The following is a 6,000-nucleotide window of genomic DNA, read 5'->3' as shown; positions in this document are numbered from 1 at the left end:
CTGATTTTGATAGTTGATTTGTGGTTATATACAATAATATTCTGGTTTGTAGAGCATCTGATTGGCAACTTATTCTCAAATGGTACGGAAAACAAATTCTCTGTGTTCTACTTGCAAATTTTCTGTAAGTTTGGAACTATTTCAAATAATTTTAAAACAGTATACTTACTGCAAGTGAAGAGTAATAATTTCTAGATTTAAAGTACATGAAGTTAATGTTTATAGAAAGAAATCATTTATATTTGAAACAATTACTGATTTAACACTAGAAAACACAGAAGCATGAAGCATGACCATTAACTTTGTTCTTTCTCTTTCTTCTTTAAGATTATATGTATACAATATATATTCTCTTTTTTATTTATAAAGTGAAGAAAAAGAGAAGAAAGCTAAAGACATGTTCAAGGTAATTCTTTATATTTTAACTAATTGAAAAATGGTGCCTGGTGGATCTCAGTGCAGAGATAAAGAAGAAATAGCTATGCTTAATTATTTCAAAACTGTTTTATTGTCTTATGATGCACATGAGATTTAATAACTCACACTAGCAGAAAAAGACATTCTCTTATAGTATCTCCCAATAGAAGTGTGTTCAGAAAACAGAGCTTTAGAGGATAAATGGCTGCCTTGTCTAATATTTTTCAAAGCTGGTTTGAAACCAGGAATATCAGGAAGTAGTTCAATGCCTTGTAATTACAGACAGCAAAAATAATTTTGTTTTCGAAGTAAAGAAATGGACACAAGTCAGTGGCAAAGGACAGAAAGTGAGTCAAGGAAAAATCATGAACTTTACAGTTTGACACATATGGCTTCACTCCCCATTTTCAGTTGTATTTAGGTATAAAATCATGGGCAAGGTGACTAACCATTTTGAGCCTTGAGTTTATGATTGATGACATAAAAATATAATCTGTCACAGAGCAGTTGTGAGATTAAGTGATATTATAAATGTACATGACTGGCATGGAACTGTTTGATTTATTGCTTTTCTTTTTTAAATGAATATGAATATTGATTAACTTTCATTTCAATAATCTATTTGACAAATAGGCTGTAATTCCTCATGAATTACTGGGCTGTGGGTCAGTGGAATACCAAAATTGAGGATTAGGTAGAGTTTTTCCCATAAATTATATTATTTCATGGTACTAGAGATTTAAACACATAATCTCAGTGGCTCCTGTTAATTCTGTTTAGGATGGTGGGCAAATCCAAACTGAGAGCTGTGCAAATGCCATGAAGATGCCATAAACATCGTTGCATAACTTTTCTAAGCACTTACTATAGCCTCAAGGAGAGCGAGACTCCATCTCAAAACAAAACAAAACAAACACAATTTTACATATTGATTGGTCAGTGAAAATGCTGTGACTAAAAGCTCATAGAAACCTGATTATTTATATCTCCTGGAATTTTTTTTTTTTTTGATAAAGTGTCTCACTCTGTCACTCAGGCTGGAGTACAGTGGCATGGTCACCACTCACTGCTGTCACAACTTCTCTGGCTCAATCAATCTTCCTGCCCCAGCCTTCCAAGTAGCTGGGACTGCAGGCATGCACCACCATGCCCGGCTAACTTTCTCATTTTATGTAGAGATGAGGGTCTCACTATATTGCCTAGGATGGTCTTAAACTCCTGGGCTCAAGTGATCATCCTGGCTTGATTTCCCAAAGTGCTGGGGTTACAGGCATGAGCCACTGCACTTGGCCAAATAAATGGTTTATTATTCAATAATTCTATTTTTTCCTTGACTTTCTAGAACATAACCACTGTAAATAATGAGACTAGAATATGTTTTATGATCAATTCATGATAGTTGAAATGACAAATGAAATAAGGCATGAATATTTTACTTTTGGCAGTATGGCAGGTGAGACATCAGAACCAAATGTCTTGAAATAATCAACATGTAATCATTAAAGTAATATATAACTCAAAGTAAACATATGACAAAAAAGAAGCCAGTTGGGAAGTAAAGCATTGCAATCAGTTTTTGTATCAATGACTTAAATAAAGGGAGTAAAACTGTGCTTAAATTTTCAAATTGTTTGCAGACTATGTGAAGTGTGAAAATGCACTGCTAGCTAATGTGAAGAGTCAATCAGAAACACTCTCTTTCCCTTACATTTGGATCCTTTAAAAACTATATTATTTGAATAATGTAAGCTAGAAATAAATCTCCAACCCACAAAACAACATTGTGTTACACCTAAAATTGCTTGACCTGACCCACATGGTTTGAAAATAAAACATAAATAAATACTCCTTAGAGGCTGTAACAACAAACTGTTGGGATACATGGGTTAAAATCACATAACATGAGTTGACAAAAAAGAATGACATTTAATACTGAGTTTTAAGTGCTCTCACAGTGTAAGACTGTCCAGATGCAATAACAACCTAGACCCTACATAATGAAATAGCCACAAAATATAGAAAACAAATTTGGACAAAAACATAAGTAATAAATGATTTCATATCATGGTGGCATATTTTAACACATTTATTTAATAAACTTATAAAACAAGCCAACAAATTCACCTGAATAATCCCTAAGATTTTTTTATTTAATCATGAATGAACTGTCATTCACAATTGCTACAAAGAGAATAAAATACCTAGGAATATAGCTAACAAAGGAAGTGAAGGACCTCTTCAAGGAGAACTACAAACCACTGCTCAAGAAAGTAATAGAGGAAACAAACAAGTGGAAAAACATTCCATCCTCATGGATAGGAAGAATCAATATAATGAAAATGGCCATACTGCCCAAAGTAATTTATAGATTAAATGCTATTCCCATCAAACTACTATTGATATTCTTCATAGAATTATAAAAAACTACTTTAAATTTCATATGGAACCAAAAAAGAGCTCGTAGAGCCAAGACAATCCTAAACAAAAGGAACAAAGCTGGAGGCATCACACTACTTGACTTCAAACCATAGTACAAGGCTACAGTAACCCAAGCAGCATGCTACTGGTACCAAAACAGATATATGACCAATGGAACAGAACAGAGGCCTCAGAAAAAACGCCAAACACCTACAACCACCTGATCTTCGGCAAACCTGACAAAAACAAGCCATGGGGGAAAGGATTCCCTATTTAATAAATGATGCTGGGAAAATTGGCTAGCCTTATGCAGAAAACTGAAACAGACCTCTTTCTTACACCTTATATAAAAATTAACTGAAGATGGATTAAAGACTTAACTGTAAGACTCAAAACCATAAAAACCCTAGAAGAAAACCTAGGCAATACCATTTAGAATAATAGGCATGGGCAAATACTTCACTTCATGACAAAAACACCAAAAGCAATTGGAACAAAAGTCAAAATTGACAAATGGGATATAATTAAACTAAAGAGCTTCTACACAGCAAAATAAACTATCATTGTTGTGAGCAGGCCATCTACAGAGTGGGAGAAAATTTTTGTAATCTACCCATCTGACAAAGGTCTAATATCCAGCGTCTATAAGGAACTTAATCAAATTCATGAGAAGAAAACAAATCCATCAAAAAGTGGTCAAAGGATATGAACAGACACTTCTCAAAAGAAGACATTTGGCTGGACATGGTGGCTCACGCCTGTAATCTCAGCACTTTGGGAGGTGGAGGCAGGAAGATCACGAGGTCAGGAGTTCAAGACCAGCCTGGCCAACATGGTAAAACCTCATCTCTACTAAAAATTCAAAAACAAGCTGGGCATGGTGACGCACACCTGTAATCCCAGCTACTCAGGAGGCTGAGGCAGGAGAATTGCTTGAATCTGGGAGGGGGAGGTTGCAGTGAGCAGAGATCATGCCACTGCATTCCCGCCTGGGTGGCAGAGCGAGTCTCTGTCTCAAAAAAAAGAAACAGAAAAAAAACAGACACTTATGTTGTCAACAAACATGAAAAAAAGCTCAATATCACTGATCATTAGAGAAATGCACATCAAAACCACAATGAAATACCATCTCACGTCTGTCAGAATGGCGATTATTAAAAAGTCAAGAAACAATATGTGCTGGTGAGGCTATGGAGAAACAGGAATGCTTTTACACTGTTGGTGAGAATGTAAATTAGTTCAACCATTGTGGAAGACAGTGTGGTGATTCCTCAAAGCTGTAGAACCAGAAATACGATTTGACCTAGCAGTCAAATTACTGGGTATGTACCCAAAGGAATATAAATCATTCTACTATAAAGACACATGCACACATATATTTATTGCAGCTCTATTTATAATAGCAAAGACATGGAATCAACCCAAATGCCCATCAATGATAGACTCGATAAAGAAAATGTGGTACACCTACAGCATGGAATACTATGCAGCCATATAAAGGAATGAGATCATGTCCTTTGAAGGGACACGGATGAAGCTGGAAGACATCATCCTCAGCAAACTAACACAGGAATAGAATAGAAAACCAAACACCACATGTTCTCACTCATAAGTGCCTGTTGCATAATGAGAATACAGGGACACAGGGAGGGGAACAACACACACTGGGGCCAATCAGGGGTGGGGGTGGGGTGCAAAGAGGGGGAGAACATTAGGAAAAATAGCTAATTCATCCAGGGCTTAAAACCTATATAATGGATTGATAGGTGCAGCAAACCACCATGACACACGTATAGCTATATAACAAACCTACATGTTCTGCACTTGTATCCCAGAACTTAAGGTAAAATAAAATCAATTAAAAAAACAGATTTTTTATTTAATTACACCAACAAAAACTTTTCCAAATAATGTAACAGTCACAGGTTCTAGGAATTAGGAAAAATATTTTGAAAGAATACCATGAATACACAAGAATATAATAATGTTTAAGCAACGTAAGATGGTTATTTTTGGCACCATGATGCTGAAAAGGAAAAAAATCCCATTAAAAAACTGTTTTTTTCTTTTATATATTTCAACAGAAATGTAATTGCTTACATGAGAGTTGAAAGTCACTTAGTTTCTAAAAGTTTGTTTTGTTGTCATACAGCCCATGTTCATTGGTCTAAAATGCATGATTGATTATCCATGAAAATCATGTTAAACTGAATAATTCAAAGATATTAATAACGTCTTATGAATAAGAATGGCTTGTTACATTCGTGAGTAAACAGCAAAGGTGTAATGCCAATTATATGTAGGATGTTTATGTAATTTGAAAACATAATGTAAAATCGCAAGATAAAATTGTGTTTACTAATAAGCCCAACTAAGACCACTACTTGGTTGATAGCATTTTTGGCTAGAATTAGTGCAGTTTATATTACTTGAAGTTTTTATAAGACTCATTATCTCCTCACAACACAAAATCACTCGTGACCATTACTTAAATCAAGACGCAGAATTGTTCCATCTCTCTAAGGGTCTCTTATGCTCCCCTTTTCAGCCATGAAAAAGCCTATACCCTTCCTAAAATATTGTAAATTATGTATATATAATCGAGTATCTAGAACAACTGCTGACGGACCCATAGAACACAAGATAAGCCAAAATGGAATTCTAAAAAATGTTTGAGTAACCTATAAGAGTCCAGGGCAAAGTAGACAGCGATAGAGAGAAACAAAAAACAGAAAACAAAAAATAAAATGGTACACCTCAGTTCTAATATATTACTAATTACATAAAAATCAAACGGCCTAAATACATCAATTACAAAAAGGAATTGGCAGAGTAGGTTTTTTAAAAGCTACCAGAACAACTAATAACCACCTCTACGCTGTCAAAAAAAAATTAAATACAACAATGCAGGCAAGTTGAAAATATATAGATGGAAAGAGAGATACAACACAGGTGCTAGTCAATAGAAAGCATGAATGGCAATATTATTAACAGATAAAATAGGCTGCACAACAAAGAAACCGTACCAGGAGCAGAAAGGCACATTACATACTGAGAAAAATAAGTCCACACAGCAAGAAAACATAAACAATTCTACATATGTAGGCAACAAGAAGGCTTCAAAATACTTGGGACAAAAATTAATAGAACTGAAAGGAAAAAAAT

Source organism: Nomascus leucogenys, chromosome 7b (assembly GCF_006542625.1).
Source record: "Nomascus leucogenys isolate Asia chromosome 7b, Asia_NLE_v1, whole genome shotgun sequence".
Taxonomy (NCBI): domain Eukaryota; kingdom Metazoa; phylum Chordata; class Mammalia; order Primates; family Hylobatidae; genus Nomascus; species Nomascus leucogenys.
This window is presented reverse-complemented; position numbering follows the sequence as displayed.